The following is a 15700-nucleotide window of genomic DNA, read 5'->3' as shown; positions in this document are numbered from 1 at the left end:
CCATCTTGGGACCCTCACGCCCCGAACACGTGGCCACAGCCATCCCGGGCCCGGCCCCAACGAAGCCCAGACATTGAGGCACCAGGATCCTCCTAGGTGGTAAAGTGGCCACTCGACCAGATCCCGGAGGAGGAGAGTCTCGATGGGCCTCCCACCGCCCCCGGACGCCTGGTATCGATCGCTCTCCCGGCTCCCTGGGCGCTGGCTCCGCCCCCCTGCTGGGTGTCTGGACCCCTTCATCCCGGCCCCTCTGACCCCCAGGCGCGAGGGTCCGGACATCAAAGCCTCCAGTCCTATATCTGGGCCAGCCCTGGATTAGGGCGGCAGTTGTATCTTGGAGACGAAGCCCTGCTGACCTCGTCGCGGCTGATCCTGATCCGAACTCTTGCACCTGGAACTATCTTCGAGGCCCTGCTGACGCTGTCGCGGCCTGACCAAGCTGAACCATCTTCGAGGCCCTGCTGACGCTGTCGCGGCCTGACCAAGCTGAACCACCTTCGAGGCCCTGCTGACGCTGTCGCGGCCTGACCAAGCTGAACCACCTTCGAGGCCCTGCTGACGCTGTCGCGGCCTGACCAAGCTGAACCACCTTCGAGGCCCTGCTGACGCTGTCGCGGCCTGACCAAGCTGAACCACCTTCAAGGCCCTGCTGACGCTGTCGCGGCCTGACCAAGCTGAACTATCTCCGAGGCCCTGCTGACGCGGTCGCGGCCTACACCCTTGAACTATCCACGCACCAGTGGGTGCCAAGACTGTCCCGCTACCCCCTTTTCCCGAGACCACGACATTACGGATCCCTCGATCCTTGCTGCTACCCTGCCAAGAACTTGCGTTGATTACTTATATAAAGATTCTTGTGAATATCCTTCCTGTGTGGTGTCTATCTGTAAGTAGTGGGATTACTCTGCTGGTACGATTGTAGGAGCGGAGCCTCGCCAAGGAGGCCTCCCTACGGCGCTCGGCCTATTCCATAGAGAGAGGTGGGACTCGGGCAGACAGTCAGACACCTTCTGTCTCCCCCGGGGGTCGCCTTTCCAACATTGGTGGCAGCGGTGGGATCCGAGCCCACGCAAATCGTACAGCAAGTAACACGTCACTACTGACAGAGACCCACAGCCACGATGACTACTAAGGAAGCCGGAACGACCGCAGAATTCCAGAAAAACCTGTTAGAGGAGTATACCCATAAAGAACTTAAACAATTTTGCAAAGACTTGGGTATCGCTACCACCGGACTAAGCACAAAGGACGATTTCAAAGAAGCGCTGCAAACCTGGGTGGAGACCAGAGAGACCCCACCCCAAACGGACGATGACATTGTCCGAGAAGTACCCGTGAGTACCGTCATAGCCCCCATAGAAGAAAGAACCACCAACGGGGACCCGGGCCTCTCCCACGAAGACGCCCGGGAGCGGGAGAGGAGTCGGCTCCATGAACTAGAGCTCGCCCGACTCCGGCTGGACGGAGAACTCCAATTAGCCGAAAAGAAAATGGCCCTCGAACAACTGCGATTAGAGGGAGATCTGGAAGAGAGGCGGCGGCAAAGAGAGTTAGAAGAAAAAAAACTCGCATACGAACACGAGCGTGGCCTCAAAGAACTCGAAATCAAAGCCAAACTCGAAGAGGCTGGCGCCACGGTAGCCCGGAACCCCCCACCTCCTGCCGACACAAAGGTCCACATCCCGAAGGATATCGTCAAGGAGTACTACAAGAATGACGATATCCAGCAATGGTTCAAGGCGTACGAGGTTGCCATGACCGCGCACCGCATTCCGCGAAGGGACTGGGGTGCCGGCTTATGGGGGAGATTCGTCAGCGAAGGAAGAGACACCCTGCTGGAGCTGGCCGACGACGTAATGTCCTCCTATGACCACATGAAGGACGCCCTGCTTGTCCGGTATGGCCTCACCCCCGAGATGTACCGGCAGAGATTCAGAGATTGCAAGAAAATCCCCGGTACCACGTGGGTCGAGTGCGTGAACTTTTATAGCAGGGCCCTGGAAGGATGGATAAAGGGCAGCAAAGTGTCCACCTACGAGCAGCTGTTCGACCTCATCGTTTGGGAACACCTCTCCAACAACTGCTTTGTCGAGCTCAGACAGCATCTACTCGACAGCAAGCTAACCGAGCCCCGGAAACTCGCCGTCGAGGCGGATCGATGGGTGAACACCCGGGTCCCCCGAACACCGATAGGAGAAACCGGTCCGGGCGGCCGGGGGCACCCCCGCCAGCGGGGAGGCGGAGGAGGACAGAACCAGAGTCGAAGCTTCCCGCCGGCCTCGAGCCGGGGCCCCCTTCCCGGGTCCCCCCCGAGTAACACGTTGCCGTCCCTGAAGAGGGACACCCCGGCCCGGCCGGGGCCCCACCCGAACATTACTTGCCACAGGTGCCAGCGGACCGGTCACTATGCCAGTGACCCCCTCTGCCCCATGAACCAGCGTCCCGGCACCACTGGGCCTCCGACCCGCCAGTTCGCTGCTGCAGCTCTGGGAGAAGAGGGAGAAGAAGACGTAGGGATCTACGAAGAAGATCAAACCGAGTATGAACTGGCCGCCATGGCCCTAGCCTGCCTGGGCAGTAGAGACCTGGTCCCCCAGGCCCCGCTACCGAGCAACACTCGTAAATACCGTCAGTGGGTCCACATCAAAGGACGACGGACCGAGGCCCTCCGGGACACGGGAGCCAGTGTGACGGCCGTCCGCTGCCACTTGGTGACCCCCGAACAGATCATCCCGAACATACGCTGCCCCGTGAGGGCCGCCGACAACTCCGAAACTCTATGCCAGATGGCCCGAATTCCCTTCGAATGGGGGGGAGTGTCGGGCACCCTCAAGGTAACCGTCCGGGACGACGCCCCCGTGGACTGCCTCCTTGGGAACGACCTCGAGAGCTCTCCCTGGGCCCAAGTCGAGCGGAGAGAGCACCTGGGAATGATGGGATTACCAGAGTGGGTCTGTGCAACGACCCGATCTATGGCGGCCCGAGCCCCGGCAGCGACCGAGGCTGCCCCGACCGAAGAACCGGAGTGGCCCGAGCCACCACCCTCTGCCATCCATGAAGAAGGCGACTCCGAGACCAGGCCCTCGGAGCCCGGAAACCACCACGAGCTCAGCGACATCCCCGAACTCGCCCAATGGCGCCAAGAGGGTGGTCCCACCCGAGAACAGTTTCGGCAGGAACAGAAGACCTGCCCTTCCCTCGAGGGGACCCGCCAACAAGCCGCTGCCCAAGCTACCGGGGATACCTCAGGGTCCCACTGGGTCTACTGGGACCACGACCTCCTATATAGTGAACAGAAAATTGCCGAGCTGGGGGCCAGCCGAGTGTTAGTGGTTCCCCTGCGATTCAGAGACTTCCTTTTGAACCTGGCGCACGATGTGCCCCTCGCCGGGCACCTGGGGCAGGACAAAACTTACAGCCGCCTGGTGACCCATTTCTACTGGCCGAAAATGCGCAACGATGTGCATAACCACTGCCGCACCTGCCCGACATGCCAAGCCAGCGGAAAGAGCGGGGGGAAAGTGAAGGCCCCGCTCCAACCTTTTCCCGTAGTGACCACCCCCTTCGAGCGAGTGGGAATAGACATTGTGGGGCCCCTGGACCCTCAAACCTCGCAAGGGCATCGCTTCATACTTGTCCTGGTGGACCACGCCACCCGCTATCCTGAGGCCATCCCCCTCAGAACCATAACCGCTCCCGTGGTGGTGCAAACCTTGATGGGGATCTTCTCCCGAGTAGGATTCCCCCGGGAGGTCGTGAGCGATCGGGGCACGAACTTTATATCTAAGTATATGCGGTCCCTGTGGCAACAGTGCGGGGTCACATACAAGTTCACCACCCCGTATCATCCCCAAGGGAATGGACTTGTGGAGCGGTTCAACCGGACACTCAAGGGGATGATCCAGGGTCTAGAAGAGCCACTACGACGCAAATGGGATGTCCTGCTGCCCTGCCTCCTGTTTGCCTATCGGGAGGTACCACAGAAATCCCTGGGGTTCAGCCCCTTTGAACTCTTGTACGGACACCCTGTCCGAGGTCCGCTCAGCCTAGTCAAAGAAGGCTGGGAAACGACCGTCCAAGGCGCACCACCGGATGTCTACCGGTACCTCCTGACCCTCCGAAACCAGACTCGGAAGTTCCGGGCCCTTGCAGAGGCCAACCTGGAGGAGGACATGAAACGCTGGTATGACCAGCACTCCTCCTCCATCGAGTTCGAGCCGGGCCAGCGGGTCTGGGTCATGTCCCCGGTCGAACCATGTGCCCTCCAGGACAAATGGTCGGGGCCCTTCAAGGTGATCGAGCGCAAGAGCCCCGTCACTTACCTCGTGGATATGGAGTCTCCCCGGAACCCCCTCCGGGTTCTGCACGCCAACCGGCTCAAACCTCATTTTACCCGCACCGAACTGAGCCTGCTACTCGCTACCAACGATGGGACCGAAGACGACTCCGAGCCCTTGCCCGACCTCCTAAAGTACACTGAGAAGGACGGCTCTGTCGAAGGGATCTCGCTCTCCCCCGACCTGACCCTCGCCCAGCGCCGAGACTGTCAAGAACTGTTGGGACAATTCACAGATCTGTTCTCCCTCACCCCCGGGGTCACCCAATGGTGTGTCCACGATGTCGACACCGGGGACAGTCAGCCAGTACGACACCGGGCCTACCGGGTCCCCGACCGAGTTCGGGCCTGCATCCAGACGGAAGTAACCAAGATGCTGGCCCTGGGGGTAGTCGAACACTCCGACAGTCCCTGGGCCAGCCCAGTGGTCCTGGTCCCCAAGGCCGCCGCGCCTGGCACCCCGCCAGAACTCCGGTTTTGCGTCGACTACCGGGGGCTGAATGCTGTTACGAGAACCGACGCACATCCCATCCCCCGGGCCGATGAACTGATCGACCGCCTGGGGGCCGCCAAGTACCTCAGTACCTTCGACCTCACCGCCGGGTATTGGCAGATCGGCCTCACCCCTGGCGCCCAGGAGCGCTCAGCCTTCTCCACGCCCGACGGCCACTTCCAGTTCAAAGTGATGCCCTTCGGCATGAAAAACGTCCCGGCCACCTTCCAGAGACTAGTAAACAAAGTACTGGCGGGGCTAGAAGAGTTCAGTGCCGCCTACCTAGACGACATTGCGGTCTACAGCCTCCACTGGGCTGAGCACCTGAAACACCTCTGGGAAGTCCAGGCTAACTGTGAAGGCCAGCAAATGCCAGATAGGCCAAGGGTCCGTGACCTATCTGGGACACCAAGTGGGGAGCGGCCAAGTGGCTCCCCTCCAACCCAAGATCGACGCCATCCTAGCCTGGGAACCTCCTGTCAACCAGACCGCCGTCCGAGCCTTCCTGGGGCTCACGGGGTACTATCGGCGTTTTATCAAGGACTATGGGAGCATTGTGGGGCCCCTCACGGAACTGACCTCGAAGAACCGGCCACAGAAAGTGCAGTGGACACCCTCGTGTCAGGTGGCCTTCGAGACCTTGAAAGCAGCCATGTGTACCGCCCCGGTGCTCCAGGCCCCCGACTACAGCCGAGAGTTTGTGGTCCAGACCGACGCCTCAGAACACGGCATCGGGGCGGTCCTATCGCAATTGGACTCCGCGGGAACTGACCATCCTGTGGCCTTCATCAGCCGGCGGCTGCTGGCCCGAGAACAGCGATGGAGCACCATCGAGAGAGAAGCGTTCGCTGTCGTGTGGGCCCTCAAGAAACTCAGGCCCTACCTCTTCGGCACCCACTTCCGGGTGCAGACTGACCACCGGCCCCTCAGATGGCTGATGCACATGCGTGGCGAAAATCCCAAACTGCTGCGATGGTCCATCTCCCTCCAAGGCATGGATTTCACTGTGGAGCATCGCCCTGGCAGTGACCACGCCAACGCGGACGGCCTGTCCCGGTTTTTCCGCCTCGACGAAGAGAGCCCCCAGGAAGATGGGTGACTCTCCCCGCCTTCAGCTGGAGGGGACGTGTGTTGGACACGGCCTCGTGGCGTGGTCCGACCCCGTCCGCCTGGAGGGCCCCGGACGACATCGGCCCTCCATTTACCTACTATCGACCCCCCTGACACGCACATGCACGAACCCTCGGCACAAGCAGCCTCCCCGGCCACCTACAGCTCTCCCCCTCCCGGGTACCCCGGCCGACCCTGCTCGCCAACGCTGCCAGCCTGGCACCCTGACCAGGCCACCCTTTCCGGGCCGACTCCATCTTGGGACCCTCACGCCCCGAACACGTGGCCACAGCCATCCCGGGCCCGGCCCCAACGAAGCCCAGACATTGAGGCACCAGGATCCTCCTAGGTGGTAAAGTGGCCACTCGACCAGATCCCGGAGGAGGAGAGTCTCGATGGGCCTCCCACCGCCCCCGGACGCCTGGTATCGATCGCTCTCCCGGCTCCCTCGCCCTCACTAACCCTCACACACACTCACATACCCTCCCCAGCATAGCATAACAAAACATAGCATAGCATAACAAAACACAGCATAGCATAGCATAACAAAAAAAGCATAGGATAGCAAAACATAGCATAGCATAACAAAACAAAGCATAGGATAGCAAAACAAAACATAGCATAACAAAACAAAACATAGCATAGCAAAACACAACACAGCATAGCATAACAAAGCACAACAAAACATAGCACAGCATAACAAAACAGCATAACAAAACAAAGCATAGCATTACAAAACAAAGCATAGCAAAACAAAACATAGCATAGTATAACAAAAGATAGCATAGCATAACAAAACATAGCAGAACAAAACATAGCATAACATAACAAAACATAGCATAACATAACATAAAACAAAGCATAGCATAACAAAACATAGCATAACAAAACATAGCAAAACACAATAAAACAGCATATCATAACAAAACACAACAAAACATAGCATACATAACAAAACATAGCATTACAAAGCATAGCAAAACATAGCATAACATAACAAAAACACAACAAATTATAGCATAACAAAACACAACATAGCATAGCATACCAAAACTTAGCTTAGCATAGCATAACAAAACATAGCATAGCATAACAAAACACAACAAAACATAGCATAGCAAAATAAAACATAGCATAACAAAGCATAGCATAGCAAAACATAGCATAGCATAACAAAATATAGCATATCATAGCATAACAATTCAAAGCATAGGATGATGTCCCGGAGTTGGGGTGCGATGATGGAGTCGGCCTTGTTGAAGACGTGGTGGGGGCAGCGGTTGGTTGGTGATCCAGAGTGGATGGTGTTCATCGTGCGGGTGGTGTCTTCGGTGCTGACCGGGGTCCAGGCGCAGATGGTGGTGGTGGGGGGCGTTGGTTCGGTGGTTGGGTGCGTGGTTGGTGTGCCGAAGCTGTTGTGTATATCGGCGATCTTGCGGTGGAAGAACGAGGCGAGTGAGTCGCAGAGTTCTTGTGAGGGAGTGATGTCGTTGTTTCCGGCGCTGGGGTTGGAGAACTCTTTGACAATGCTGAAAAGTTCCTTGCTGTTGTGGGCGTTGTTGTCCAGCCGTTCTTTGAATGCTGTCTTCTTGGTGGTGCGGATCAGCTGGTGGTGTTTGCGGGTGGCGTGCTTGAGGACCGTCATGTTGTCTGTGGTCTGGTCGTGGCGCCATGTTTTCTCGAGGGTGCGGCAGTTCTTCTTGGAGATCTTGAGTTCGTCGGTGAACCAGGGGGCTTTCTTGCTGCCGAGTCTGCTGGGAGGGTTCTTCAGTGGTGCGAGGTCATCTGTGCAGTTGGTGAGCCACTGTGTGAGGTTGTTGGCTGCTTTGTTGGGGTCCGTTGTGCTGGCGGGAGGGTTCTGGCGGAGGGAGGTGGCGAGCTGCTCGGCGGTGATCTTGCTCCAGCTCCTGCGAGGAATCTGTTGCGGGTGGTGGAGGGTCGTGGTTATTCTGAAGCTGAAGTGGATGCAGCTGTGGTCAGTCCAATGGAGTCCGGTGGAGTGGCTGAAGGTGATGTGTTTGCTGGAGGAGAAGAAGGGGTCAAGCGTGTGGCCGGCGTAGTGGGTGGGAGTGTTCACCAGTTGCTTGAGTCCGAGGTTGTCGAGGTTGTCCAGCAGGGTGGTGGTGTTGCTGTCCTTGATGTTCTCCAGGTGGAAGTTGAGGTCTCCTAGGAGGATGTAGTCAGCGGAGGGGAGGGCGTGCGGGCTGATGAAGTCGGCGATGTCTTCGCTGAATTGGGTGCGTCGTCTCAGGGGTCTGTAAATGAGGGTGCCTCTGAGGGTGGTCTTGGGGGTCGATATGTATCTGGAAGTGGAGGTGCTCGGCGGCAGTGAAGGTGTCGTCGGGGTTGGTCATGATGCGGATGGTGTTCTTGTGGACGATGGCGATGCCTCCTCAAGTCTGGTTGACGCGATCATTTCGGGTGATCTTGTATCCATCCGGGATGGCTATGGCGATGTCAGGCGCTGAGGAGGCGTTCATCCAGGTTTCTGTGAGGAAGGCGACGTCTGGTGATGTTGTGTCGAGCAGGTTCCACACACCCCTTCACCCTCACACCCCCACACCCTCGCACCCCTCACCCTCACCACCCCCTCACCCTCACACCCCCTCGCCCTCACATACCCTCACCCTCACACACCCTTACCCTCACACCCCCTCACCCTCAAACCCCCTCACCCTCACACCCCTCAACTTCACACCCCCTCACCCTCACCCACCCTCACCCTCACACACCCTGACACCCCCTCACCCTCACACACCCTCACCCTCACACACCCTCACCCACCCTCACCCTCACTCACCCTCTCACCCTCACACACCCTCTCACCTTCACACCCCTACACCCTCACATCCCCTCACCCTCTCACCCTCACACCATTACCCTCACACACCCCCTCACTCTCACACACCCTCACACCCCCTCACCCTTACCCTCACACCCCCTCACCCTCACACACCCTCACCCTCACACACCCTCACACACCCTCACCCCCACTCACCCTCACCCCCTCTCACCCCTCTCACCCTCACACACCCTCTCACCCTAACACACCCTCTCACCCTCATGCCCCCTCACCCTCACACCCCCACACCCTCACACTCCCTCTCACCCTCACACCCCCTCTCACCCTAACACATCCTCTCACCCTCACACACCCTCTTACCCTCACACCCCTACACCCACACACCCTCACACCCTCTACCCTCACACCCTCACACCCTTACCATCACACACCCCTCACTCTCACACCCCCTCACCCTCACACCCCTTGACCCTTACCCTCACACACCCCTCCCTCTCACACCCCCTCACCCTCACACCCCTTGACCCTTACCCTCACCCCCCTCACAACACCTCACCCCCACTCACCCTCACACACCCTCACCCCCTCTCACCCTCACACACCCTCTCACCCTCACACACCCTCACCCTCACGCCCCTCACCCTCACACCCCCACACCCTCACACTCCCTCCCACCCTCACACCCCCTCTCACCCTCTCACCCTCACACACCCTCTCACCCCCTCACCCTCACACCCCCTCACCCTCACACCCCCTCACCCCCACCCTCACCCTCACACCCCCTGACACACCCTCACACACTCTCACCCTCACACCCCATCACCCTCACACCCCGTCACCCTCACACCCCCTCACCCTCACACCCACTCACCCCCGTCACCCTCACACCCGTCACCCTCATCCTCACACACCCTCACACACCCTCACCCTCACCCTCACCCTCACTCACCCTCTCACCCTAACACCCTCTCACCCTCACACACCCTCACACCCCTACACCATCACATCCCCTCACCCTCTCACCCTCACACCCTTACCCTCACACACACCCTCACTCTCACACCCCCTGACCCTCACACTCCCTTACCTTTACCCTCACACCCCCTCACCCTCATACACCCTCACCCTCACACCCCCTCACCCCCACTCACCCTCTCACCCTCACACACCCTCAACCCCTCTCACCCTCACACACCCTCTCACCCTAACACACCCTCTCACCCTCACGCACCCTCACACCCCCACACCCTGACCCTCACACACTCCTCTCACCCTCACACCCCCTCTCACCCTAACACATCCTCTCACCCTCAAACACCCTCTCACCCTCACACCCCTACACCCTCATATCCCCTCACCCTCACACCCCTTACCCTCACACCCCCTCACACCCCCACACACCCTCACACCCTCTACCCTCACACCCTTACCCTCACACCCCCTCACCCTCACACCCCCTGACCCTTACCCTCACACCCCCTTACACCCCCTCACACCCCCACTCACCCTCTCACCCTCACAGACCCTCATCCTCATCCTCACACTCCCTCTCACCCTCACACCCCCTCTCACCCTCTCACCCTCACACACCCTCTCACCCCCTCACCCTCACACCCCCTCACCCTCACACCCTCACCCTCACACCCTCTCACCCTCACCCTCACACCCCCCTGACACAACCTCTCACCCTCACACACTCTCACCCTCACACCCCATCACCCTCACACCCCCTCACACCCCCGTACCCCCACTCACCCTCTCACCCTCACACACCCTCACCCCTCTCACCCTCACACACCCTCTCACCCTCACACACCCTCACGCCCCTCACCCTCACACTCCCACACCCTCTCACCCTCACACCCTCTCACCCTCACCCCCTCACACCCTCTCACCCTCACCCCCTCACACCCCCACACACCCTCACCCTCACACCCCCTAACCCTCACACCCCCTCACCCACAAATCTCCTCACCCTCACACCCCCTCACTCCCACACACCCTCACCCTCACACCCCTCATCCTCACCCTCACACACCCTCACCCTCACTCACACTCTCACCCTAACACACCATCTCACCCTCACACACCCTCTCACCCTCACACCCCTACACCCTCACATCCCCTCACCCTCTCACCCTCACACCCTTACCCTCAGACACCCCCTCACTCTCACACACCCTCACCCTCACACACCCTCACCCTTACCCTCACACCCCCTCACCCTCACACACCCTCACCCTCACCCTCACACACCCTCACCCCCACTCACCCTCTCACCCTCACACCCCCTCACCCCCTCTCACCCTCACACACCCTCTCACCCTCACACACCCTCACACACCCTCTCACCCTCACGCCCCCTCACCCTCACACCCCCACACCCTCACCCTCACACTCCCTCTCACCCTCACACCCCCTCTCACCCTAACACATCCTTTCACCCTCACACACCCTCTCACCCTCACACCCCTACACCCTCACATCCCCTCACCCTCACACCCCCTTACCCTCACACCCCCTCACACCCCCACACACCCTCACACCCTCTCACCCGCACACCCTCACACCCTTACCCTCACACACACCCTCACTCTCACACCCCCTCACCCTCACACCCCCTGACCATTACCCTCACACCCCCTCACACACCCTCACCCCCACTCACCCTCTCACCCTCACACACCCTCACCCCTCTCACCCTCACACACCCTCTCACCCTCACACAACTTCACCCTCACACCCCTCACACTCAAACCCCCACACCCTCACCCTCATACTCCTACTCACCCTCACACCCCCTCTCACCCTCTCACCCTCACACACCCTCTCACCCCCTCACCCTCACACCCCCTCACCCTCACACCCTCACACCCCCTCACCCTCACACCCCCCTGACACACCTTCTCACCCTCACACACCCTCACCCTCACACCCCATCACCCTCACACCCCGTCACCCTCACACCCCCTCACCCTCACACCCACTCACCCCTGTCACCCTCACACCCGTCACCATCACCCTCCCTCACCCTCACACACTCTCACCCTCACCGTCACACCCTCGCACCCTCACAACCCTACACCCTCACCCTCATAACCCCACACCCTCAATCAATCAATCAATCATGGGCATTTGTATAGCGCACTACTCACCCGGGAGGGTCTCAAGGCGCTGGGGGGGAGGTGTCCTTTACTGCTCCAAGAGCCAAGTCTTGAGGAGCTTCCTGAAGGAGAGATGATCCTGTGTCGGCCGGAGGTGGATCGGGAGGGAGTTCCATGTCTTGGCTGCCAGGTAGGAGAAGGATCTTCCCCAGGCGGGGGCCTTGCGGATGCGTGGTACGGCGGCAAGGGCGAGGCTGGACGATCGTAGCTGGCGGGTAGGCGTGTAGAAGGTCAGGACGTTGTTGAGGTACTTGGGGCCCAGGTCGTGGAGGGCTTTGTGTGCGTGGGTTAGGAGTCTGAACGTGATCCTCTTGCTGATGGGGAGCCAGTGCAGGTCTCTCAAGTGCCCGGAGATGTGGCTGTGTCGGGGGATGTCCAGGACGCGTCGTGCGGAGGCGTTCTGGATGCGCTGGAGTCTTTTCTGAAGTTTGGCTGTGGTTCCGGCGTAGATGGTGTTTCAGTAGTCCAGCCAGCTGGTGACGAGTGCCTGGGGGATCGTCTTCCTGGTTTCGGTGTGGATCCAGCGGAAGATCTTGCGGAGCATGCGCAGGGTAGTGAACCATGATGATGAGACGGGGTTGACTTGTCTGGTCATCGAGAGGGAGGAGTCCAGGATGAAACCCAGGTTGCGTGCGTGGTCCATTGGTTTGGGAGTGGTGCCCAGGGCAGGGGGCCACCAGGAGTCATCCCAGGCGGAGGACGATGATCCCAGGATGAGGATTTCCGTCTTGTCTGAGTTCAGTTTCAGGCAGCTGTTCTTCATCCATTCGGTGACGTCTTTCATCCCTTCGTGTAGGCTGGTTCTGGCGGTGGCGGGGTCGTTGGTGAGGGAGAGGATCAGCTGGGTGTCGTCGGCGTAGGAGATGATGTTGAGGTTGTGTTTGCGTGCGATGGCTGCAAGAGGGCTCATGTGGACGTTGGAGAGGGTTGGGCTGAGTGATGATCCTTGTGGTACGCTGCAGATGACTTCGGTGGTCTCGGATCTGAACGGGGGGAGGCGGACTCTCTGGGTTCTTCCGGCGAGGAACGAGATGATCCACTCCAGTGCCTTCTCTTGGATTCCGATGTTGTTGAGGCGCTGTACTAGGGTGCGGTGACAGACAGTGTTGAAAGCTGCAGAGAGGTCCAGGAGGATGAGTGTTGGAAAGGCAACCCCAGGGGAGACAGAAGGTGTCTGACTGTCCGCCCCGAGACCCACCTCTCTTTTTGGAACAGGCCGAGCGCCGTAGGGAGGCCTCCTTGGCGAGGCTTCTCTCCTACAATCGTAACAGCAGAGCAATCACACTACTTACAGATAGACGTCACACAGGAAGGATATTCACAAGAATCTTTATATAAGTAATCAAAGCAAGTTCTTGGCAGGATAGCGGGCAAGGATCGAGGGATCCGTAAAGTCGCGGTCTCGGGGAAAGGGGGTAGCGGGACAGTCTTGGCACCCACTGGTGCGTGGATAGTTCAAGGGGTCAGGCCGCGACAGCGTCAGCAGGGCCTCGAGGGTGGTTCAGCTTGGTCAGGCCGCGACAGCGTCAGCAGGGCCTCAAAGATAGTTCAGCTTGGTCAGGCCGCAACAGCGTCAGCAGGGCCTCGAAGATAGTTCAGCTTGGTCAGGCCGCGACAGCGTCAGCAGGGCCTCGAAGGTAGTTCAGCTTGGTCAGGCCGCGACAGCGTCAGCAGGGCCTCGAAGATAGTTCAGCTTGGTCAGGCCGCGACAGCGTCAGCAGGGCCTCGAAGGTTCCAGGTGCAAGAGTTCGGATCAGGATCAGCCGTGACGAGGTCAGCAGGGCTTCGACTCCAGATACAACTCCCGTCCTAATCCAAGGCTGGCCCAGATATAGGACTGGAGGGCTTTGATGTCCGGACCCTCGCGCCTGGGGGTCAGAGGGGTCGGGATGAAGGTGTCCAGACACCCAGCAGGGGGGTGGAGCCAGCACCCAGGGAGGCTGGAGGGCGATTGATACCAGGCGTCCGGGGGCGGCTGGAGGCCCATCGAAACTCTCCTCCTCCGGGATCTTGTCGAGTGGCCACTTTACCACCTAGGAGGATCTTGGTGCCTCAATTTAGGGGCTTTGCTGGGGCCGGGGCCCGGGATGGCTGCGGCCACGTGTTCGGGTCGTGATGGCCCCGAGATGGAGTCGGCCGGAAAGGGTGGCCTGGTCAGGTTGTCAGGCTGGCAGCGTTGGCGAGCAGGTTCCGCCGGGGTACCAGGGAGGGGTTGTAGGTGGCCGGGGAGGCTGCTCTCGCCGATGGTTCGTGAATGTGCGTGTCAGGGGGGTCGATAGTAGTTAAATGGAGGGCCGATGTCGTCCTGGGCCCTCCATGCGGAAGGGGTCGGACCACGCCACGAGGCCGTGTCCAACAATGAGGGCCGCTGTTTCCCCGTTGTCGAGCAGGGATCTGATGTCGTCAGTGGTTGCGATGAGGGCGGTCTCGCTGCTGTGGTTGGCTCAGAAACCGGTATGCGATGGGTCGAGGGATCCGTTCGTCTCGAGGAAGGCGGAAAGCTGTCTGTTGACGGTCTTCTCGATGACTTTGGCAGGAAAAGGGAGGAGCGAGATGGGGCGGTAGTTCTTGAGGTCGGTGGGGTCCGCTGTTGGTTTCTTCAGCAGGGCGTTGAGCTTGGCGTGCTTCCAGATCTCCGGGAAGGTGGCGGCGTTGAAGGAGGTGTTGATGATGTCCCGGAGTTGGGGTGCGATGATGGAGTCAGCCTTGTTGAAGACGTGGTGGGGGCACTGGGTCGGTTGGTGATCCGTAGTGGATGGTGTTCATCGTGCGGGTGGTGTCTTCGGTGCTGACCGGGCTCCAGGCGCAGATGGTGGTGGTGGGGGGCATTGGTTCGGTGGTTGGGTGCGTGGTTGGTGTGCCAAAGCTGTTGTGTATATCGGCGATCTTGCGGTGGAAGAACAAGGCGAGTGAGTCGCAGAGGTCTTGTGAGGGAGTGATGTCGTTGTTTCCGGCGCTGGGGTTGGAGAACTCTTTGACGATGCTGAAGAGTTCCTTGCTGTTGTGGGCGTTGTTGTCCAGCCGTTCTTTGAATGCTGTCTTCTTGGTGGTGCGGATCAGCTGGTGGTGTTTGCGGTTGGCGTGCTTGAGGGCCGTCATGTTGTCTGTGGTCTGGTCGTGGCGCCAGGTTTTCTCGAGGGTGCGGCAGTTCTTCTTGGAGATCTTGAGTTCGTCGGTGAACCAGGGGGCTTTCTTGCTGCCGGGTCTGCTGGGAGGGTTCTTCAGTGGTGCGAGGTCATCTGCGCAGTTGGTGAGCCACTGTGTGAGGTTGTTGGCTGCTTTGTTGGGGTCCATTGTGCTGACGGGAGGGTTCTGGCGGAGGGAGGTGGCGAGCTGCTCGGCAGTGATCTTGCTCCAGCTCCTGCGAGGAATCTGTTGCGGGTGGTGGTGGGTCGTGGTTATTCTGAAGCTGAAGTGGATGCAGCTGTGCTCAGTCCAATGGAGTCCGGTGGAGTGGCTGAAGGAGATGTGTTTGCTGGAGGAGAAGACGGGGTCAAGCGTGTGGCCGGCGTAGTGGGTGGGGGTGTTCACCAGTTGCTTGAGTCCGAGGTTGGCGAGGTTGTCCAGAAGGTTGGTGGTGTTGCTGTCCTTGATGTTCTCCAGGTGGAAGTTGAGGTGTCCTAGGAAGATGTAGTCAGCGAAGGGGAGGGCGTGCGGGCTGATGAAGTCGGCGATGTCTTCGCTGAATTGGGTGCGTGGTCTCAGGGGTCTGTAGATGAGGGTGCCTCTGAGGGTGGTCTTGGGGTCGATGTGTATCTGGAAGTGGAGGTGCTCGGCGGCAGTGAAGGTGTCGT

This window comes from Lissotriton helveticus, chromosome 5_1 (genome assembly GCF_964261635.1).
Source record: "Lissotriton helveticus chromosome 5_1, aLisHel1.1, whole genome shotgun sequence".
Classification (NCBI taxonomy): domain Eukaryota; kingdom Metazoa; phylum Chordata; class Amphibia; order Caudata; family Salamandridae; genus Lissotriton; species Lissotriton helveticus.
Note: the sequence above shows the minus strand (reverse complement) of the source record.